This window comes from Lathyrus oleraceus, chromosome 4 (assembly GCF_024323335.1).
Source record: "Lathyrus oleraceus cultivar Zhongwan6 chromosome 4, CAAS_Psat_ZW6_1.0, whole genome shotgun sequence".
Classification (NCBI taxonomy): Eukaryota; Viridiplantae; Streptophyta; class Magnoliopsida; order Fabales; family Fabaceae; genus Lathyrus; species Lathyrus oleraceus.
Window position 1 is genome coordinate 316,850,382 of NC_066582.1, and position 25,226 is coordinate 316,875,607.

The following is a 25,226-nucleotide window of genomic DNA, read 5'->3' on the forward strand; positions in this document are numbered from 1 at the left end:
AAATGTCTATGGGCCCAATATTGAACTGGACAAGGATGACACGGTCTATGCCTTGTATTCAATATAGACATAAGGGCAAAAGGGTAATTATACACATAAGTATTATCACAGAAGGAATTGTCAGATCACATGACATTTTCGTGTCTTGGGTAGCAGTGATGTGTTGCTAGATACCGCTCACTGTTTATTATGTTAAATGCGTGATTTAATATAATTGACAACGTCACGAAAACCTACAGGGTCACACAAAGGACGGTGCCCTTAAGTGAATTATAGAACATCGTAAGGTACGGTGTACTTGAGTAGAATACGAAATATGGTAAGGTACCATGGGCTTAAGTGATTTTGGGCATATTATAAGATATGGGCCAAAATACACTTAAGTGGGCCTTTTAGCTTGAAGCCCACACAAGTGGTTCTATAAATAGAACCCTTGTGCAGAAGCATTGAGAGCGGTTGCATTCCAAAGGTTTCAATCGTCACAAGAGGTAAATATTCTATCACTGATCATGACCATTTGTAAGGATCTCTAAAGGAGAAAATTTTAATTTCCGCTGCGTTTTGGATCGCAATTCTCCTTCACATATCATGAAAAAGAGTAGTCATTGCTCTCTGGTAAGTTGCACCAACATTTTTCAAACCTAAAGGCATCACTCTATAACAAAATGTTCCCCAAGGTATAATGAATATGGTCTTCTCCATATCTTCGGGTGCCATCTTGATCTGATTATATCCGGAAAATCCGTCCATAAACGAAAAGACTTTGAATTTAGTTGTATTGTCTACCAACATATCAATGTGTGACAGAGGGAAATCATCTTTCGGACTGGCTTTATTCAAATCTCTATAATCGACACAAATGCGGACCTTTCCATCCTTCTTTAGAACAGGCACAATATTGGCCACCCATTGCGGATACTCGGCAGTCACGAGGAAACCGACATCAATCTGCTTATGTACTTCTTCTTTGATCTTTACTTCCATATCAGGATGCGTTCTTCTCAACTTCTGCTTGACTGGCGGGCATTCTGGCTTCAATGGCAATCTATGCTCCACAATCTCAAAATCCAAACCAGGCATGTCTTGATAGGACCAAGCAAATACATCTGAATATTCTCGAAAATGATCAATTAACCCCTTCTTCACATCTGGACATAGTCGAGACCCAATCTTGACTTCCTTCACATCATCCTCGGAACCCAAGTTGACTAGTTCAATCTTCTCTTTGAATGGCTGAATGGCTTTTCCTTCATGCTTAAGAAGACGAGACAATTCATCACTCACTTCTTCATCACTTTCCTCCTCAGCCTCAAACACAGGGAATTCAAAATTTGGAGAAGGAGAAGGATCATTGTATTCAATGGGGTTAGAAACCAACCTGCATAATTATTTGATATTTTGATTTTAGAGAAGTGAGTTTGCGATCAAATATTATGTAGATGGACAATTATATTATTTATTTATGTTTTTTGTGATTACCATTTTCAGAATAAAGCAAAAAAAGTAAAAACAAAACATCATAGATGTGGATGAATAGAATTCTACTTTATCAATGACCAATTTGAAATGCCCAAACAATGTTCACTTCTCCCTTAGGCATAAGAGAAAGGTTTTCAAAACAAATAAAAGCAATTACTTAGATCGATGCATAATAACAAGAATATCAACGGCAGTCTAATTGTTGCAAGCCTTTCCACGCGTCACAAAATTGGTGTAGTCTTCCTCTTCCTCTTCCTCGTCCTCTAGCACAGCAGCTAAGTGTTGTTCATTGGTATGAATGAACCCTCCGCTACGGAAGCTGAGTTGCATATCCTCTGATCTAGCAGCTGAAGAACCTTGCTGAAAACCCAGACCGGTTATATTCTTGTTATTGGAGACCTCTACCACTCGTCCCCACTGATCAACAATTCTTTCCTCAATAATCTTTCTTGCATCTTTCAACGAGGACATAGGTGCCCTAACTCTCTTTTCAGCAGTAATAGACAAGGCTTAGAATGGAGTTCCAACCTCATCCTCAGCTTCAACATAAGAGAAAGATGATAGGTGGCTAACCAACAGTGCCTTCTCTCCGCCAACAATGACTAACTTCCCGTTCTTGACAAATTTGAGCTTCTGATGCAATGTGGAGGTAACAGCTCCCGCCTCGTGGATCCATGGCCTTCCCAATAGACAACTATAGGACGGGTGGATATCCATTACTTGAAAAGTAATCTGGAAGTCACTCGGACCTATCTTCACTGGAAGGTCCACTTCACCAATCACTGTCTTGCGCGAACCGTCAAAGGCCTTGACAATCACGCCACTATATCTTATAGGCGCTCCTTGGTATGACAACTTTAATAAGGTTGACTTTGGAAGCATATTCAACGAGGACCCGATGTCAACTAGTACATTGGATAAAGCGTCATCTTTGCAGTTCATGGAGATATGCAAAGCCAAGTTATGATTCCTACCCTCCTCAGGGAGTTCCTCATCACAAAAATTGAGATTATTACAGGAAGTGATGTGATAACATGAAATAATATCACAGTTTTGGACTCGATTTAATTAAATTTTATTATTATTTGTTTCGATTTATTTCATTTTATTCGATATTACTTGGTATTTTTCCTTCTATTTGTCTCAGGTAACTTATTTGAAGCATAAGTGAAAAAGGAAGAAAAGGGGGTGCAAAAAGATGATGAGAAGCAAATTCCACTAAAGCCCAGCCCATATTTATAAGCCAGGAGCGCTGAACCTGTGACGACCGCCACACAAGGTGTGACGAGCGTCACGCCCTGCTACCTTGTGTTACGAGCGTAACACATGGTGTGACGAACGTAACACATGGTGTGACGAACGTCACACCCCTCTCCTATATTTTTGGCTTTTAACGCGCAACAGAGGCACGTTGAAGCCTATTCTTCCGCTTGACTCTTGGAACGTGAAGACTACTTACGGAAGGCATTTTTGGAAACCGTTACAAAAAGGATTAATATAAATAGTTGCTTTTATCCAACCCTGAAGCCCCCGTCTCTTTCCGCCGTGCAAGCATATTTTACAGCATTACTTTTCTACAGCTTTCTATTTCATTAGCAATTTTTATTTCTTTCTTTTCCAGTAAATCTTTCAAGCACTTAATTAATTTTTCACACAATAGTTTCTACACCAGAAACTATTGTGTATCTTTTACTGGATCTAACCTTACGTTAGATCATAGTATTTTATTCTTTCGCTTTTATTTTCCTGTCCGATTGAAGAGTTCAAGAACAAATCCAACCGGTCTGTGGTGGAGTGTTCAAGATTGCTATTAATTATTCAGGTTCTTTAATTTATTATTTTAATATATATATGTCCTGCATTACTGTTTATTTATATTGTTTGCCTGATATGATTTTATTTAAGCATGATGATTGTTTAGACCCGTTTAGCATGTCCGGCTAAGTATTTTAGATATCGGTATGTAAAGTAAGCGGAATGAAGGAATCAAAACTAAGTTGGTTTAATTTTATTTAAAAATAAAGTCACTCTTTTTATGGTCTCAATTTACAGGGTTAATCCCAAAGTTTTTGTACGAGAGTAAAAGACATAAAGAAGTTAAAATCAATAGAACGAAAGATTGAGTTTTAACTGGACAGTGTAAATTGGACATTATTTCTAAATCAGGGCGAAAGCAATTTTTAGAGTTAATTAAATTCTAATCTTTTTCAAAAAATATTTTTAAAGGTTAAATGTGAGGATGAGAGTTAAGCATTTAAGTTTAATTATATAATCTAAGTCAATAGAGCGAGAGTTTGAGACGAGGGTGTTTAAACGGTTAGTATTTTCTTAATAAAGGTTTCTATAGATTCTGTTGTTTTCAAAAAGTGATTTTGGACTTAACTAATAAGTGACAACTACGTTAATATAAAGTCATGGTCTATTCAACAGAACGAGAGTTTGAGAAAAGGTTTTTAATCAATAGTGTCTAGTGAAAAGATTTATTTTAAAACCAAGAAACCAACAAAGATTTGATTCCCTAATTACGACGAACTACATACCGATATCCGCTTATTTGATATTTAATCTAGATCTTATTTTAGTTTTATTTTTCCCCCTAATCAACAAAGTATCATCCGCCTTAGCTTTACGAAGTAACCTTAGAAAACGGTATATCGATTCATAAGTCCCTGTGGGATCGATATCTTTTATTACTACGCGATTAGACTGTGCACTTGCAGTTAATACCCCAATAGACTCATAAAGTCGCGATCAAGTTTTTGGCGCCATTGCCGGGGACTTTTATTTAGTCGATATCGTAACTCTTCTGTTACGCTGTAGAGACTAAGGCAATTTTTATTTTTATTTTTTTTTCTTTCGTTGATTTGTATGCCACACACTCGCTCACAAGGCGAGTCGTTTTACTTACGAATCAACGACATTGAACTATATCTCTGAGTCTTACGACGAATTCGGGAATATCGTGCTGCAAACAATCTCCCTCCTATCGAAGTGCCCGGCCTCAAAAATCTTCTTCCTTCGCCGATACCCGAGATGGCAGAACCAGCTCGTGCTCTTCGAGATTACGCCGCTCCATCGCAAGATGAGCCGCATTCGAGTATTGCTCCACCCGCAATCGAAGCAAACAACTTCAAACTTAAGCCTTCGCTGCTACAAGCAGTGCAACAGAATCAATTCTCTAGAAATCCTACCGAGGATCCAAAGCTTCATTTATCCGTATTTGTCCAATACGCTGATACTGTTAAAGCTAATGGTGTCACTTCAGAGGCAATTCGACTTCGTCTTTTTCCTTTCTCGTTAAGAGATAAAGCTAGAAGATGGCTTCAGTCTCTACCTTCCAACTCAGTTACCACATGGAACGAGTTGAAGAAAGTCTTTCTTGCCCGATATTTTCCTCCAAGCAAAACATCTATGTTGAGAGCCCAGATAAATGGATTTAAACAGAAAGATAAGGAGTCTCTTTTCGAAGCATGGGAAAGATACAAAGACATGATGAGACTTTGTCCACACCATGGTTTAGAGGACTGGTTAGTAATTCATACCTTATATAATGGTCTCTTATACAACACAAGGTTAACAATAGACGTCGCCGCAGGTGGTGCGCTTATGGATAAACCTTATGCCGATGCTTATCAACTTATCGAAAGCATGGCCCAAAACCATTATCAGTGGGGAAGCGACCGAACAATGGTAGAGAAACCTCAAACGAAAAGTGGCATGTACGAGATAAGTAGCCTTGATCATGTTAATGCAAAAGTGGATGCTCTGGCCCAGAAAATTGAAAGTTTAAATGTATCACCTCCAGCCACCGTGGTTGCCGCAACTCAAAATTGCGAAGTCTGTGGAATCCAAGGTCACACTCCTGCAGATTGTCAACTCCTAACAGGAATCCAAGCAGAACAAGTGAATTATGCTCAAGGAAATCCCTACTCGCATACCTATAACTCTAACTGGAAGAACCATCCTAATTTTTCATATAAGAGTAATAATGCTTTATACGCACCAGGACAAGCTCCAAATCAAGCCCCAGCTATACCTCCGGGATATCAAAAGCCGATCCCATCTACACCTAACAATAACGTTCCTAGGAAATCCAACTTGGAAATCATGATGGAGAACTTCATAGTTTCTCAACAGCAAACCAATAAGGACTTAAACCAGAATGTACACACTAGCGAACAAATTAAATAACTAGCAAGTAAAGTAGATGCCCTGGCTACCCATAACAAAATGCTGGAAACACAAATCTCACAAGTAGCTCAACAACAAGCGCCTACTGCTGCCCCAACTGGTACATCTCCTGGACAGCCCCAACCTAACCCGAAAAGCCACGCTCATGCAATCATATTAAGAAGTGGAACGGAAGTAGAAGGACCGTCTGATCCAAGGATGGAAAACCAAAACTCTAAAAAGTCAACTGAGGAAGAAAGTAAACCTAAGGAAAAGGAAGAAAGTAATAAGGAAACCATAGAAAAGAAAGAACCTTATGTACCTCTACCACCTTATAAACCACCTATCCCTTACCCTCAAAGGCTTATTAAAACCAAAGATGCGGGCCAATTTAAAAAATTTGTTGACCTACTGAAACAATTAAACGTCACAATTCCGTTTACAGAAGCTATTACGCAGATGCCCTCATATGCTAAGTTCTTAAAAGAAATTCTTTCTAATAAAAGGAAACTTGAAGAGAGCGAAACCGTTACACTCACTGCTGAATGTAGCGCCATAATCCAGAATATGCCTCCAAAACTTAAGGATCCTGGTAGTTTCTCTATACCCTGTCACATAGGAAAATTTGTCATAGATAAAGCCTTCTGCGATTTAGGAGCCGGTATCAGTGTTATGCCTTTATCCATATGCAAGAAACTGGAAATGGGAGAATTAAGACCAACTAAAATGTCTGTGCAACTAGCAGATCGTTCTGTTAGATATCCTGTAGGAATTCTTGAAAACGTTCCCGTGCGCATAGGTCAATTCTACATACCAACCGATTTTATAATGATGGACATAAGAGAAGATGAAGTTACACCCATTATATTGGGAAGACCATTCTTAGCAACCGCCGGTGCGATCATAGACGTAAAACGAGGACGACTCACTTTCGAAGTAGGAGAAGAGAAAATTGAGTTCATTCTTTCCAAATTTTTGAAAGCACCTGCAATAGAAGACACATGTTACTTTATGGATATCATCGATGAATGCATAAAAGAAACAGAGTTAGAAAATGACAAATTGTTTGACTATCGTGTAGAAGACGAACTTAACCAATGTTTAGCAATGACATCGGATCCTGCGCAATGCCTTAAGAAACCAAACCTCGACCTGAAAACACTTCCCAAAAATCTGAGATATGAATTCCTAGACTTAGAACTTGAACGACCAGTGATAGTTAATGCAGACCTAGGAAAACTCAAAACCGAAAAACTCCTACATATCTTAAGAAAATATCCAACCGCATTAGGATACAACATCACCGATCTTAAAGGAATAAGTCCTTCTATTTGTATGCACCGCATCATGCTAGAAGAAGACTATAAAACCTCTAGGGAACATCAGAGGAGACTAAACCCGATCCTGAGTGAGGTAGTGAAGAAGGAAGTAACAAAGTTATTAGAGGCAGGTATCATATATCCTATATCTGATAGCAAATGGGTTAGTCCTCTACACGTAGTACCAAAGAAAGGAGGTATAACAGTTATTGAAAATGAAAAAGGAGAAACTATAACCAAACGAATCGAATCGGGATGGAGAATGTGCATTGACTATAGGAAACTAAACAAAGCAACCCGAAAAGATCATTTCCCTTTACCATTCATAGACCAGATGTTAGAACGATTAGCAAAACATTCTCATTTCTGCTATCTAGACGGTTACTCAGGCTTCTTTCAAATACCAATTCATCCTGATGACCAAGAAAAGACAACATTCAAATGTCCTTTTGGTACCTTCGCTTATCGACGAATGCCGTTTGCCTTGTGCAATGCTCCCGCAACCTTCCAAAGGTGCATGATGGCAATATTCGCCGATTTTCTCGAAAATATCATGGAAGTATTTATGGACGATTTTTCCGTATGCGGACAAAGCTTTGAAGAATGTCTTGAAAACCTAGAAAGAGTTCTAGAGCGATGTGTAAAAGTAAACCTAGTACTTAATTGGGAAAAATGTCACTTTATGGTACAAGAAGGAATTGTTTTAGGACACATCATATCAAATAGAGGAATTGAAGTAGACAAAGCCAAAATAGAAGTAATCGAAAACCTTCAACCTCCGAAAACTGTGAGAGAAGTACGAAGCTTCTTAGGACACGCCGGTTTTTACCGACGATTCATTAAAGATTTCTCTAAAATAACTAAACCTTTGACCGGATTATTAATGAAAGATGTTGAATTCATCTTTGACAATAAATGTTTAGAAGCATTTCAAACGCTTAAACAAGCATTGATCTCCGCACCCATAATGCAGACCCCGGATTGGAATGAACCATTCGAAATAATGTGTGACGCAAGTGATTACGCCGTAGGCGCTGTTTTAGGACAACGAAAGGATAAAAAGCTTCACGTCATATATTACGCAAGTAGAACTCTAGATGAAGCACAAATGAATTACGCCACGACCGAGAAAGAACTTTTAGCAGTAGTATTTGCACTAGATAAATTTCGTTCTTACTTGGTCGGAGCTAAAATAATCGTTTACACTGACCACGCCGCCATTAAGTACCTCTTAACAAAAAAGGATGCTAAACCTAGACTCCTAAGGTGGATCTTGTTGCTACAAGAATTCGATCTGGAAATCAAAGATAAAAAAGGAACTGAAAACGTAGTAGCAGATCACCTCTCTAGACTCGAAAACCTGGAACCGGAAAGAACATCGATCAACGATGATTTCTCGTACGATAAACTTATAGCTACTTTGGAAGAAAATAAAGCTGATAAACAGGTAGAGACCACCTTAGCTATATGTGTTACACCATGGTACGCTGACTTCGTCAATTATTTAGCTGCCGGAATAGTTCCACCTAATTTATCTTACCAACAAAAGAAACGATTCTTCCATGACATAAAACATTATTACTGGGATGACCCTTTACTTTTCAAAAGAGGCCCCGATGGTATTTTCCGTCGGTGTATACCTGAAGAAGAGATAGAAAATATAATCCAACACTGTCACTCCGCTCCTTATAGTGGACATGCAAGTACATCCAAGACCTGCTCCAAAATCCTACAAGCCGGTCTTTATTGGCCAAACATATGGAAGGATGTGCATGCGGCTATCAAGAAATATGATAGATGTCAACGCACAGGAAACATATCTAGACGTGACGAGATGCCACAAAAGGGCATTTTGGAAGTAGAGATTTTCGACGTGTGGGGAATAGATTTCATGGGACCTTTTCCACCTTCTTTCGGTAACAAGTACATACTCGTAGTGGTTGACTACGTATCAAAATGGATTGAAGCTATAGCTTCTCCAACAAACGACACATGAGTAGTAACTAGACTCTTTAAGAATATAATTTTTCCAAGATTTGGTGTCCCAAGAATAGTAGTCAGTGATGGTGGATCGCATTTCATATCTAAGATACTCGAAAAACTACTATTTAAGTATGGTGTAAGACATAGAGTAGCAACACCTTACCATCCTCAAACCAGTGGACAAGTGGAGGCGTCTAACAGAGAAATCAAACAAATATTGGAAAAAATAGTCGCCACCTCAAGGAAAGACTGGTCATCGAAACTACCAGAAGCTTTATGGGCATATCGAACCGCTTACAAAACTCCCATAGGGACAACCCCATTTAAGCTTATTTATGGAAAATCTTGCCACCTCCCGGTAGAATTAGAACATAAGGCCTACTGGGCTATTAAAAATCTAAATTTAAACTATAAGGCCGCTGGTGAAAAGCGAATTCTTGACATAAACGAATTAGAGGAACTTCGACAAGACGCCTACGAAAATGCCAGAATCTACAAAGAAAGAACGAAGAAATGGCATGATAAACGTATATCAAGAAAAATCTTCAAACAAGGCGATATAGTCCTTTTGTTCAACTCTAGACTTAAGTTATTCCCAGGAAAACTACGTTCTAGATGGTCAGGCCCTTTCCAAATCACCAATGTCTTTCCAAGTGGAGCTGTGGAAATTAAAGGCAAATCTATGGAACCATTTATCGTAAACGGGCAGCGTCTAAAACATTATCACTATGCAGAGAACAATGAAGATTTGCAAGTCCTGCACTTAGACGTAATGCCTCCAGAATTTATAGATTATATTTGATAGTTTTTATGTCGAGCTTGCGACATTAAATAAAGCGCTTTGTGGGAGACAACCCACAAATATTTTTTTTAATTTTATTTAGTATTCATTCTTAATTTATTTTAACTTATAAAAAATTTCTTCTTTTCTTCTTTCGGCATTTGGCCAAATCCTGACTAAAACTCTTGTTTTTCTTCTCTCTAGCTAACACTAACCTGATGGGACAAATTGATCGTATGGGTATCAAATTCAGAGGGAAAGCTCAGAAACAAAAGTTTGAGGAACTAGCAGAGAGAGAGATGCTTCCTAGCTTGTATGCTGATGATTGGGCAATGACTGCCCTTGGACTAAGAGAGAGTGTCCTGTATTTGCTGAGTCAAATAGGGTGGGAAACCACTCCTATCCAAAGACAATTCGTCACTTACCGGAGACTAACGCTAGAATTCCTTAGCTCCCTGATCTATCTACCCAGCCATGGAAAAGGAATAAGCAGAGGTTTCATTCAGTTCAGAATGTTCAACATGGAGTATCAATTTAACATTCAAGATTTTACCAACCTTTTAGGTTTCCCTACCACTTTTGATACATTCACAGTGAGCCAAGAAGACCTTTTTGAATATAGAGAACTTGAACATTTTTGGGGAAATTTGACTGGAAATGACGACCCCGAGGAACATGAGTTTCTTTCTGGAAACATACATAATCCGGCCTTTCGTTATTTCCATAAGATCCTGGCCCACACCCTTTTTGGGAAGAACTCAAATATTACTACAGTATCACGTGATGAACTCTTCATCATGTTTTGTGCTTCCCAGAACCGTCCTGTGAATGGTGCCACTTTTATGTTGGCGAACTTTGACCGCCTTATCCAAGATGAACGAGCACCAATTCAAATAGGCAGATTGATAACCATGATTGGTAATGCTATCGGATTACGTCAACCTATGCTTGACCTAAGCCCTTTCTGTGGCATTGCGACTATGAGTATACCCTTCCTCTTCAACATTATGTTTATAGCAAACCTCGGGCCTGAAGAGTTCGAACTAATAATTAACAACCAAGTTCTTTGCCTATTCACCTTGCCTAGTCCGAGGACTAGTGTTCATAACCGCAATAACTGGCTCTACAATCTGAACGGAATACCCTCTCCTGCTAGATCTACTGAATCCATCCAGGACTATGAGATTTGTGACAACCAGATTCCTTATGCTGAGTCTGACCCTCAGACACCATCTGGTTATTATGATATTGACCCTCCTCCTCAACCCATCCCGACCGAAGAGTCGGCAATACCCGATCCTAGACATCATATGCCCGGAGATAATTATAACACCATCATTCAAGCCTTGATGTCAGAACAAGACGCCCTCAGAGAAGAGTTAGCTAACATGGGACAAGAATTTCTGGGATACATGAGCAGTATGACAAATCAATTCCACGAGTTGATAAACCGTGTTAACTCCTTTGCTCCTCCAGCCAGAGATCATGCAAGTGGCTAGAAGTTGTTTTTCTTAGTTACTTAGTTTTAGTTTAGCCTATTTATTAATTTTGTTTCACATTATTTTTAATATTAGTATTTGTTTTTCTTTCGCATGTTTGCTTTTGGTCTTCCAATGTTACATTATGATTATTTTATGAAGCTATTGCATTATTGGTTTATTTTATTTTGATCTATGCAATTTCTATAATTACAAATAATGATATCCACTATATGCTAATAATTACTATGCCTGTTAAAGAAATACACATATTATGGTAGTAGAATAGCATGCAAGGAAATTTAAAAGTATCACAATAGCAAAATAAAATAAACAGAAGCAAAACAAAATAACAAAATAAAATAAAATATAATAGTAAAAAAAACAAATTAGGAAGAACGCAAGCAGTGACCGTTGCAAACTTACTGTGTGACGAGCGTCACACACTCCATCACGGTCGTCACACCAAGTGCCTGTGACGCCCGTAACACTTCTGTCACGAGCGTGACACCTTCAGACTAGGTGAACGTTAGTAACCGTTGGAGACACGACCATTACACCACCCCACTTTTTACCTTCCCCATTCATTCACCTATTTACTCACATTTACCCATATTTATTTATTTTTCACCCACTCCCTTTCCAACTTCCAAATTTTTTTCCTATAAATACCCACCATACCTTTCTTCATACACCACAAACCATTCTATAAAATACAGTTCATTTTCTTTCCTTTTACTTCTTTCAACCCACTTATCAGTATGGCGGGAAACCAAGAATTCGGAAATATCATCTTCCGATCCGAAGATGATAATTATCAAAGGGAGCAGTTCGAGCGTTTCCAACAGCGAGGTGTCCTATCTACCAGGTATCCTGATTTAAATTGTTTACAAGAATTAGGATTACTTCAAGGTATACAATGGATGCTCCGCCTTGCTGATTTAACCTTTCTATGCACTCATAATCAACCTACCTACCCATCTCTCACCTTAGAATTTTTAAGTTCTTATTCGTACAACACTCCCACCGGTGAAGACGAGTACTTAACCGGTACCGCAACCTTCCGCATGTTCAACACCGAATACTCACTATCCCAGGATCAGTTGAGTGCCATGCTACAGTTCCCTGTAGGAGACCGAGTCCACCCAAGAATCCCTCCGAACTCCCAGTGGCAAATAAACGCCTTCGACCTCTTTAGGAAAATATCCGGTGTGGAAACCGATAATTGGGATGCACTACTTGCTTCCCATATACATAACCCAACCATCCGGTATTTTATCCGCATCCTGCAAAACACAGTTTTTGGAAGACCGAACAACAGCAAAGTCAACGCCAAGGAATTATTCTTCCTCCACTGCGTCTTTGAAATGGATACAAAGGTAAACGCTGCTTCTTTCTTATTTCATCATATCCGCACCCTATGTGCTAGAGGCCGCCAACCTTTCGTGATTGGAGGATTAATAACCTCCATAGCACTTGGTTTGAATCTAGGGGACCGACTTCAAAATTTACAAGCTCTCCCACCCCTATTTATGGATATAAGCTATTGTCGGTCCAGTCGCCTAATCAAAAACAGGGTAGTCGGAAGGTATTATCTTATGGTGAGTAACCACGAAGTCCCAAGCGTTGTTTTACCCAACATTGCCCTCACAGATGTCACCAACCCCAACTGTTTCATCTACGACCTTAATGCTCCCGAAGCTACCGAGCCTTCACACGCCAACCCGTCTACTGAAGAGTTTGAAGAAATGGAGCAAGGTGATCAGGTTCCTGCACAACAATCAGTCCCGCTCAACCCTTCCGATAACGCAGCTGGTCTATCCTCACGACGTCGTCGACGAAGAAGGCCAGCAACCAACGACGACATCATGGATGCTATTGATGGTATGCAAGTGCAGAATCTCGAAGTGATGCAAATGATGCGCCAGATGCAACAACAACAGGAAGCGAGAAATGCCATAACCGACCAGCGGTTCACTGAGTTGCTCAGCAGGTTTGACGATTTAGAAGTACGTCAACGATCACCAGGTCCAAGAACAAGAGGCGGCAGGCAACATTGACTTTAGTTTCTCTTTCTTTTTTTTCTATTTCTTTTGTTTTCTTTGAAACATTGGGGACAATGTTCCAGTTAAGTGTGGGGGGGAAAACCTTGTTCTTTCAACCTTCCCTTTTCAAGTATATTATTTTCCCTTTCATTGTTATTTCCCTTTCTTATTATTATGAAGAAAAAAAAATTATAATACATATTTATTTTAAGTTAAGTCCCTAGTGTGAAAATTTTCTTATTATCTATTCCCCTTAATTTTCTTGAGCCATAAAAAAAAAATTCAACACACTCAGTAAATATAAAGGTTGCTTATTTTACAAAACTTGAGTAAAATTAAGACAAAAATTATTACCGCCCCAACGCTCTAAACAAACCTCATGTGAATGTATAAATGATTCTTGTATTATTTTTTAAGAATATTTAGCATAAGGTCGCTTTTTCTTTATTAATTTCATCATTTCATACATATTTTTAGCAATTACTTGTTTTTATACATTTTGAGTAATTGTTATTAATACTTAGTAGTATAATCTAATCATCTCATGTTATTTTTTTTTTTAAATTTACTCATGTTTTATATATTATCACTAATACATTATATATTTATTTGATATTTAGTTATCTATTATGTTTTTGATTTCATTTTGAATGTTTTTAAGCTTTATTCAGGTGGCGCCATTATTTGATATGTTATGAAGAAATGTTATTAAGTATGATAATTTTCACACTAATTATATCAAGGCTGATCATAATATTGTTTTCATTATTTATTTATGAAAATGATATTGTGGTATTCACGTCGGAGGAGGAAGTAATTATAGCTAATGTCGACGCTGACGAATAGAAGAATTTGACAGAGAAGTCAGTGCGGTAAAATCTTTTTATTTGACGAATACAATAATGTTTTTTTAAATTGTATTTTTTTCATTAAGAGTCCACTTTTATTATTTATCCTGACCATCTAAAATGTTAAGACAGGCTCTGTCAAACCTTATCTCACAGGTTGGTTATATGAATCAAATTTTGTCATAATGTTCTATCTAAGATCACACTTTTATCTAAATTGTTAATCTTGAGATCTTTCTAGGTCTTTCTCTAACTTTATATTTGACTCTTCTTCGTACGATCTACTATCCTTACCATATAATCTATAGATTTTCTTTATATTTGCCCAGACCATCAAAATATATTTTCCACATTTTTTTTACTATAGGTGTTACCCCATCACCACTTTCTAATATTGTCATTTCTAATATTATCTTGTTTAGTTTTACTATACATTCAAAATAATATCCTCATCTTTGCTACACTTAGTATATTCTCGTCTTGGTTCTTAAGCGCTTAACATTCTATCACATATAACATCGTGAGTCTTATCGCTATCCCATTAACTAGATTAATTTCATTTTTTTTCTTCGTGTTAGTTTTTTGTAATAGTAATTTATGACTTGTTATGAGGGACTTGTTATGGTCACAATCTTTAGTACATTTCTCTAACACACTTCAAAACTGGACTATAACTCTATTTGCAATAAAAGAAACATGTGTGACAATAATTTTTTTTTTAATAAATGTGATTGAAAAAGCAATTCTTTATCGGTATTCAAAATTTGTTAAGGCTTATTTCTATTATACCATTTTGTTAGGTGACTTAACAACTTGTTTATTGTATGATACTTTTGAAAGATTAGAAAGCATACATGGTAAACTAAGGACCATAATCTGATCTGGTGACCTAAACTATACATTCATGTTAATTTTTTTGTCAATGATAAAATTGATAACATGTCGTGTAACTTCAAATTTAACTTTCAGACGAGCTATTTTTAAATATATTTATTGAAATTTGTTGAGTTTGGTTGAAAATATATATGTTCAATAAGCGAAAGAAAGAATGAATGACTGACCCAAAAGAAAGAATGAATGGCTAGATCACATCGGTCCTTTTTAGTCCAAATTTGTTAAGTGTTTTAGGAGTGAAAGAAATAATGAACCGCTGATCCAAAACGTGTGCCTCGGGACGGATCTTTCGAGGGTTCCACTGGAATGCTAGATTCCAATGGTCCTCTTCTTTCATGTTTGTTTAAGAAAAAGAATTTGATATTACTGATTTAGGAAAAGTCACTCGACATTGATCGATGTTTGATCTGTGTTAGTGAGAAATGAGTTTGAATTGGTAAGATTTTGAAAACTAACTTGATCTTGATCAAGTGTTTGAAACTTATCTTAAAAGATTGATTTTGTTATGCATCCATTTTATCATTTTTATTTAAACATTAAAAGTCTACTCACAAGATTATAAAATCAAACATGTCATACAATCATCCATAATTAATAAGACATGCAAGCAATCATACTTTTAATCAAGGATCAAATAAATCAAACTAAACATGAGTCAAGATTAATTCGAAGCACTAAATCTTAAAAGAAATTTAATGAATTTTTGAAAATGCAAATGGATAAGATCTATTCATACATCTATGTGAAACTCTTTTATTTTATTTTTGATTTTTAAAAGAGAAAATAAGTTGAATAAACTAAAGGATTATTACAAAAATTCAATCTTTATTTCTATTTTATTTAATAAAAAAAGTTTGATTTTTTAATTATTTTTTATATTTTTTGTTTTTGTTTAAAATATTTGTTTTATAAAACCTAAACTATTTTTTATTCAAATAAAATTAAATAAGTTTTTATTTTAAACAAATAAAAAAATGAAAATAGGGGGTGCCTTAGTGGCAAGGCAGATATGAAGATCCAAAAGACTTAAGAGGGGGGATGCCCAAGACAGGAATATGGGCGCGGGTCATGAGATCCAGGTTGGACCTCAACTGACCCGACCCTTACAACAACAAAATAAAAAGTTAATCTAAAATAACCCTAAAATCTAAAACAATTGTATTCACTCATTTCTCTTCCAACCACTCCCTTTCTCTTTTCTCCCTGTACATGCAACCTTAACGCGCATCTATGGCAAAAAGGAAAAATATCACGAAAACGAAAACTTGAAAAAATTACGATCTCTCTCTCGTAAGTTCTTCCTCTCTTCTCCCTTCGAAATCGTTCCCTTCAACAATCTATACTCTGAGATTTAAAAAAAAAAAACTCTTTGGTGAAGCATAACCAAACCTACATCCTCATCCTACACCAAACACGTATTGGCCAAGCATCAACGCAACAACATAAAAATTAAAAAACAGAAGTAGAATTGTACATTTTACATAAACATAAGCGAATCAAATAGACAAAAAAATGGAAATGGTTTCAACGTATTCTGAGAAAGAAAACAAAAGCGGACTACCTACACGAGAAGTAATTACGACGCAAGCTTCAGGTAATATCCTTCCTTTCCAAATCCATAACTTATTCTCTTTGCCCTTGCGCGAGTGTATGGTTGTTGGGTTCTATCAGTATGTATGTGAAACTTGTTGTGTTCTTGTTTGTAGTTTGATTGGGGTTTTTTTCTTTGAATTTTGATATATGGCGGTTGTTGGTTTTGTGTTCCTCTGTTTTGAATGAATTTGATTTGCTAGGTTTTCTTGTGTGTTTTTTTCAACTTTGTTATTGCCTTTCTTATAGTGAGGAAATTAGCTTAGGATGAGTTGCGTGTTGATACAAATGGAAAAATACAGAGGAATCAAATATGTGTTTACTGTGTTTTTGCAACTTTGATGAAATTCTTGCTGCCCTACTCTACATCTTGTTTGGTAGTGAATTTTTCCCTCTTTTTTTTACTGCATTATATCTGACCTATCCCCTTTTTTGAATTAATTTATTGTGGTAGAAAAAGAAATATAGTAAAAATTTGAATGTAAAAAGATGTTGACTCTTGTTGTAGTGACTCTTGGTAAAAAAAATGGAATTGGAGTTGGTAAAAACAATTGAAATTGTTTTGACACTTTCTTTTGTTGTTGTTCAATATTGGAGGTTTGAAAGTTTGATTTGGATTATGGATCATGATATGGATTGGACCATGAGATTGGCCTTGCCTTATTTTTAATGCATTGGTTATTTTCTTCTCTTAGGTCTCAAGATATCAAGAGAAAGCAATGTTCAAATGGAAGATGGAAGATGTTTCTTGTCTTAGGTCTTGTTCTTCTCTTTTGATGAAGATCAAAGTGGTCTTGGTTGAAAAAATGTAAAAAAACAAATGTAACATAACCTAACTTGAATAGGTTAAGTCATTATTGTAACTCATGTTGATATCATTTGGTATGTAATGGGGATCTTTAAAGATATATCCTTTTTTTGACAATTGGGAATACACTAGCTTTATTCGAATCCACTTAATTCTTTGTCATCAATCCTTGAAAGTTAATGTAGGCATGCCTTACGATTTGAGTTTTTCATTAATGGGGTCAAAAGGAGAATGAATGTATGCATGTTTAAAATGTGGATGGTTTGAAACGATATTGACAAAGTGAAAATTGAACGCCTATATCAAAAATTGAAAATCATCATCATTTCTTTTCAAAACAAATCAAAAGAAGATATGCAAAATGATATGCTTAATAGTTTAATGTGAATGAGACTAAAAATGACCTTACTAATTAAACACAATAACACTTCTATTGTATAAATTAACATCAATCTCACGTGAAATGTGGATTTTGAAAAGTATACAAATGGTATGCAATGACCATATAAAATGGTCATTATAATGGTGAGATTCAAATAAATATAATGCAGATGACTTAATGAGATTAATCTATGTAGATGAATATAATGCATATGAAATCAATTTAGGTGGGGAAAATTTTAGAGTGTGACAATTGCTCTTATTTAAATATATTTACCATATGGCATGAGTGATGGTAGTCCTCATAGGATCGGGGTGAAAGATATTTAAATACAGAAAACCTGAATTTTCCCCCTAGATGCAATGACATGTTATGCTATGAGCTAAAAGACCTTATTTCTTGTTTGCTGGGGATGTGATGTGAAATGAACCCTAGCATGATTTCTTTATGATCGATGAAAAGAAGACCTGTAGGGAATGATGGTGATCCACAAGAAAAAAGATAAAGACAATGAGGGTGAAGACTCATCGGAGATAACAAATTGTTGGGGAAAAGAAATAACAGAATGTCAGACGGTGTTGGACTTTAAAATGACATAATGTCAAATGGTGATGGACTTTAAAAATGACAGAATGTCGGACGGTGCTGGACTTTAAAAATGAAATGCCAAACGGTGCTGAACTTTAAAATGACATAATGTCAGGCAGTGTTAAACTTTAAAAATGACAAAATGTCAGACAATGCTGGAATTTAAAAATGAAATGCCAAGCAAGGCTGGACTTGACCGACATGCATCAGTAAAATATATATCGACTTCAAATGGATTTTGACAGGAGAAGTTGTACTTAACCGAAGGCATCAGTAAAATATACACCGACTTCAAACGGAGTTTTCCAGACGAGACTAGACTTAACCGAAGGCATCAGTAAAATATTTGTCGGCTTCAAACAGAGTTTTCCAGACCAGACTGGACTTAACTGAAGGCATCTGTAAAATATTTACTGGTTTCTGTAACACGGTGGGAGAACTGACTTTAGTTAAATGTTGCGGATAGCAAGAGTCGCCACCGACTTTTATTTTATCCAAAAGGAAAGGACATAAAAGAACAGGAAAGACCTTAAAAAGATTTTGAGTTCGGGGGGTAGGTTATACAAAGGGAAGGTATTAGCACCCTTTATATCCATGGTTATCCATGGGCTCTTAGTTACTTAGCTCACTTTGTTTGTTTACAAGAGTGTAGTGTGTGATTAGAAAAATTTCTTTAAGTACTTTGTAATGACCCTCGTATGGGTGTATACAAAGCCTAGTTTAGAAATTGTGAGGTGTAAAAGTAATTTCGAAAAGTGTGAGCAAGTAACTATGAGATACCTACCCTAGATTAAGTCTTTCGTGTTCTCGTATATTCTTTCAATGGTAAGACTGTCCCTATTATTAAGGAATAGGTAGTCATTACCTTGGATGTGTTTAAGGGACGGGCGTAGGGTCATCGTATGGTCAATGAAGGCAACATAAGGGGTGTCTTTAGCAACTCGTAGGGACTATCATCATATTTACCGAAGGGACAAGATCATTATATCGTAGGCAACCTCGTAGGGACTTGATCTTTTAAGTTTATAGGGACTTGATGATTTTTCTGTTTGAAGGGACTTTGCTTAAGACACCCCTATTTTCGAGGGACTTGACCATTTAAAGAAGGCAACCAAGAGGAATACCCTAGGAAGTACAGATGGCGATCAAAGATCGACTTACGTGTGTGAGTGTTATTTTTCAGATATTTGTCTTGAATTTAATTTTCTAAGTTCAATTATTTACAGTTAGTTTTTTGCACTCCCTAAATTACTAACCACGCAATAAATATTTACAAAAATAAAAGCAAGAAAAATAAATTCCTAAACTATTACATGGCTATGGGACAGATACATAATAATCAGGCGAGAAAGAATAAATTTACAACTTATACATTTGTTCCTAATATTATAAATAAAACAAAATTAAAATAAGGAAAATAATGAAGCAAAAATAGAATAGATAAAAACAAATAATAATAAAATAATAAATAAACAATGGTAATAAAGAAATAATAAAATAACAATAATAATAAAGTGATAATAAAAAGGTTAGAATTTTAAAAGAAATTATTTTAGGTTAAACAAGTTAGATTTTTTTAGAAGTTATTAGAAAAATATGAGTTTAAAATAAATTAGTAATAATAAAAGAATTTAAAATACATTAATGTACAAATTATAAAATAAAAGAGTTATATGAAAAATATTAAGTTAGTTATTTACAAAATAAATAAAGATTATAGAAAATATCAAATTATTAGATTAATAGGTTTATTATTATTATTCAATTAGAAAAATGGTCAATTAGATTTTATTTACAAAATATATAAGGATTTATTATTATAAGGAAGTAATAAAAAAAAGTTATTAAAATAGTTAGTATTTATTATTTATTTACAAAAAATATAAAGGTTATAGAAAAATATTAAATAATTAATTTAGTAGGTTTTCACGCCCTACATTACTAAACCACGCAATTAATATAGGATCAATGGCAGGAATTTAAATGGCAGAAAAATAAATGGCAGAAAAATAAAATGGCAGAAAATAAAATCCTAATTATTACAACGCTTTGGTGCAGTTACATAATAAAGATGGCGAAAAGTAAAACTGAAAATATTACAAGTTAAAACTTAAAATATTACAAGGACGAAGCAGTTACAGTGTATGAATAACATAAATAAGAGTGAAAATAGGAAATAATAATAAGGTTTGTTAAGGTTTAAGAAAAGGTTTATGGTTTAGAGGAAACAACACGGTTAAAGTTTTAGGTTTGAAATTTAGAGTTTGTGACGAAATTGTCAGGGTTTAGGAAAAATCAGGGTAGTTAGTTATGAAAAAAATGTGCAGATCTAAATATATTTATATAAAAAAAAATATGAATTAAAAAAAAACAACGGCGTTGCTAGCGCAAAATTGCGATCATCGCAACTGGATCGGATAACACAAATGTCACGCCTCATACACGTATATGTGAAAACGGCGTATTGACACGATCCGATCCGAAAACATAATCAAATTATAACATAAAATAGAAATATATATATATTTAACACACTAGTTACATATATGAACATGTATTTGAAACACAGTAACAAATATATCAACAAAATAGATAAAGTATATATCATATATAAACTATTACCAAACTGTGTGTACGATAGTATAGATCAGCCACTCTCAGTTTCTCTTTTTTTGTTCTGTCTTTTGGCCTCCCTCTATCAGTCATGCTAGTAAATATATATAGGAACAAATTAGGTTAATGATAATGGGCCTAAGTTTATTTTGAAACCCAATATTAAATTAAAAACTGAATAAAGTTAAATAATTAAAATAGTTAAAATTAAAATAAAAACTAATTAACCTATTTATTTATTCTATACCCAATATTAAATTAAAAACTGAATAAAGTTAAATAATTAAAATAGTTAAAATTAAAATAAAAATTAATTAACCTATTTATTTATTCTAGACCCAATATTAAATTAAAAACTGAATAAAGTTAAATAATTAAAATAGTTAAAATTAAAATAAAAACTAATTAACCTATTTATTTATTCTAGACCCAATATAAAAATAAATAGACTCAAAAAAATAAAAGTCGGGCACCAAAATGCTCGAAAAAATAAAATGAACACGTCAAAATAATCAGCGCGAAATAAATGACTCGGAAAAATACAGCGTTTAGTCGGATTTTGAAATAAAAATTATGACCGTTTAAACTGCTCAGACTGATCAACATATGACCAAAAATAGTTGTAAAAATATTTTTAGCATGTCAAATTAAACCACGTGAATCGCAGATTAATATTACCGACATTTGCAAACTTAAACTTGACATTTTTTCGTTGACTAATTTTAGGCACAGTTAAAAAGTTAATTTGACCAGTCTGTTTGTAAATTCCGAGAAATTATTCCGGCTAATATTAAGACAGAAAAAATGTTATGCTATGAAGATGATGCAAATGAATGTGAAACAAAAAATTGGTTAGAGTTAAAAATAGAGGGCAAATTTTGGGGTGGAACAGCTGCCCCTGTTCAATTTTCTGAAACCTGAGGAGTTAGATTGGCCTGTGTGCCATTCGTGACTTGGAAGGTTGAAGGGGATTGAACACAAAAGCCCAAAAATTTGCACTCGCCGGTGCGTAAAGTAACACTGATGACTGGTTGTATATGCTTAAGTGGGCTTGAAGATGCCACTTGGAAGAACTGGAGATGGGCTTATAGATGCCATCCATAATATCAGGAGGTGATAATATCTTGATGTTGATACTGGATATCAGTACTAGGTCTTCGTATAGGCCGTCTCTGAATCGTATCTAAGAACATACTTTTAATTTAAGTGTCAGAACCAAATCTTCGTGGCGATTTCTTTCTGAATTAAGTATCAGCACTAGACCTTCGTATAGATCGTCTCTGAACTGTTTTGAATTGTTGAATAGACCAGTAGAAATAAATCTTCGTGATGATTATCTCTTCTGGAAATATCCTGGATTAGGGAATAGATCTTCGTATAGACCGTTTGCCTACTATCCAAGAACAAAAGAATATCAGGATTAAATCTTCTAAAAATATCCTGGACTAGGGAATAGATCTTCGTATAGACCGTTTGCCTACTATCCGAGGACAAAAGAGTATCAGGATTAACTCCCCTGAAAACATCCTGGACTAGGGAATAGATCTTCGTATAGACCGTTTGCCTACTATCCAAGGACACCTTGAGTAATGATTAAGTATCAGCACTAGATCTTCGTATAGATCGTTTCTGACCTGTTGTGAATTGTTGATAGTATTTTATCTGTATATAACCATCCTGCAAGGAAAAGGTTAGTTTATGCAATATGTATGCATGCATGGCATGGTGCATCTAAGTAAATGTATTATGCACTTATGGATATGCTATGGTATGATGTAAATGATGTATGTATGAATCATGCGGCCTGAAGCGTCCGGATATCTTTGTATAATAACTGCTGGCTAGGGAAAATAAATCCCGATTCGTTGCTGAAGAGTATGAGGAACTCGTTCCCGTCTTGTTTGATAGTATAGTATTTGTCAATTCCCGTATTCGTTTGTCGTACTTCTATTGAAGGAATAAGTTCCTGAGTATCCCGACTGAGGATAAAAGAGATGGACATAAATTCAAGGGAAGACGTAATTCGAAGTATCTATAAAGATAGATTTGCTCTACTGGGGATTTGTAGTGGGGATGAACCGGCGAAGCTTCGTTGAACCACTACCCTCGTTCGTCCTTAGTAAATACTATTACTGCATTTTATGCATTTCTGGTAAACATCAATCGTATTCAAAAGCATACATACATTCAAACACAACCAATGGACGTTTTCGCTTATGTAAATAGAGTAAAAGTAAATCTGGATTCAAAGATGAAATTTTATTTATATCACAAAGTGACCTATACATAGGCAAGTTTGTACAAGGAGACAGAAATCCTAGTAAGAGGAATTCGTCGTAAATTTTTTATAAAACCAAGAAAACAGCTATGTGAAAAATGATCCTATTGAGTTTCAATTCTACTATTGCCATTATCTTCAAATATCTCATCTTCTGCTGTTGAGACAGAAACGATTGGATTGATCTTTATCTGTTTGAACTTGATTTAGGTAGCACCATCAGTTGAAGTTACATGAGTGATCCAAACGAGACATAGTCATACGCTTTAATCCCTAACTTTTGCCTGGATTGCCCTTTCAGGTTTTCAATCCACCGGGATACCCTTTTTTGCCCAAGCCGCCTTTTCAGGTTTTCGACTTGCCGGGTGTACACATTTTTTTTTATATATATCCCTAATTTTTGCCCGAACCCTTTTGGTTTGCCGGGATGCCCTTATTTTTGCCTAGGCCGGTCAACCTAGCGGGTCTCTTTTTATGCGTAGTATTTTTTAACTATGTCTGCGTTTACAGGTTGTGGAAAGTCTTCACCATCCATAGTAGTAAGCATCATGGCACCTCCTGAGAATACTCTTTTGACCACAAATGGTCCTTCATATGTAGGAGTCCACTTGCCCCTAGGATCACCCTGTGGTAGTATGATACGCTTGATTACCAGGTCACCAGCCTGATATACCTTTGGCTTAACCTTCTTATTGAAAGCTTTGATCATCCGTTTCTGGTACATCTGACCATGACAAACAGCTGCCAACCTCTTCTCATCAATCAAATTTATCTGGTCGAGTCGAGTCTGAATCCACTCATCTTCATCCAAGCCTGCATCCTTCATGATTCTTAAGGAAGGGATCTGAACTTCAATGGGCAGAACTGCTTCCATACCATAGACTAAGGAGAATGGGGTTGCCCCTGTTGAAGTACGTATTGTAGTACGATAACCATGAAGAGCAAAAGGTAACATCTCATGCCAGTCTTTGTATGTTACTGTCATCTTTTGTATGATCTTCTTAATATTCTTATTAGCAGCCTCCACGGCGCCATTCATCTTTGGCCGGTACGGAGAAGAGTTATGGTGTTTTATTTTGAACTACGTGCAGAGTTCAACAATCATCTTGTTGTTCTTCCGGAGAGAGCAGGTTTCTCAGATGTATATTTGATAAGATCCATCTTAGAAATCAATAAAGTGGTATGATTCAACATATACTGTCTTAGTCGGCGAGCAGCCTAAGCCAAAGCATAGCAAGCTTTCTCGAGCTGGGAGTATCTTGTTTCACAGTCGGTACCTTTTGCTAAGGTAGTATATTGCATGCTCTTTTCGACCAGACTCGTCATGTTGCTCCAACACACACCCTATTGAATTTTCTAACACGGTCAAATACATGATTAGAGGTCTTCCTTCAACTGGTGGCATCAGATTTATAGGTTCTTGGAGATACTTCTTGATTTGGTCAAAAGCTTCTTGACATTCATCATTCCATATCATCTCTTGATTTTTCCAGCGAAAACCTCTACATAGTCACGTAACATCCGACTCAATCTTTCTTTGACACTGTTTTCCAAGCCTGCTCCTATTTTGACTTCTTTCTTGTCTACTTCAGTACCCAGATCTACAACCTCAATTGATTCCTCATGCGGCTGTGTAACTTTCTCTTCTTGTTGTAATAACCTAGCAAGCTCTACAGATACTTCACAATCTTCATCCTTTCCATCTTCAGCTTGATAGATCGGATTCTCGAAATTATAATTGGCAATAGTAGAACTGTTATCAACAGGATCCAGAGTGGATGAGGATCTGCATTTTAGTGATGTGGGTGTGTGTAAGAACACATAGCTGATGAAAATAAAATAAAAGAAAAACAAAGAGCCCAATATTTACGAAAACGAAACGTCCATTGATTTTTATTGAATGAAGTATGCAAATGAAATGACATCCCAAACAAGCATACCATTGTGCCCCGGGTAAGGCACAAGGCTTA

The 25,226-nt window shown here is 35.9% G+C and overlaps 1 long non-coding RNA gene and 1 other non-coding gene across 2 annotated transcripts; one reads left to right on the forward strand and one right to left on the reverse strand.

Annotated features, from left to right (window-relative positions):
• Positions 1 to 4,890: 4,890 nt before the first annotated feature.
• On the reverse strand, positions 4,891 to 4,997 carry LOC127077816 (small nucleolar RNA R71). The gene has a single exon (XR_007787587.1). It is a non-coding gene; the product is annotated as a small nucleolar RNA R71 (small nucleolar RNA).
• Positions 4,998 to 16,071: 11,074 nt separating this feature from the next.
• Positions 16,072 to 17,542, forward strand: LOC127075279 (uncharacterized). Its single transcript, XR_007786336.1, has 2 exons — positions 16,072 to 16,591; positions 17,283 to 17,542. It is a non-coding gene; the product is annotated as an uncharacterized LOC127075279 (long non-coding RNA).
• Positions 17,543 to 25,226: the final 7,684 nt, after the last annotated feature.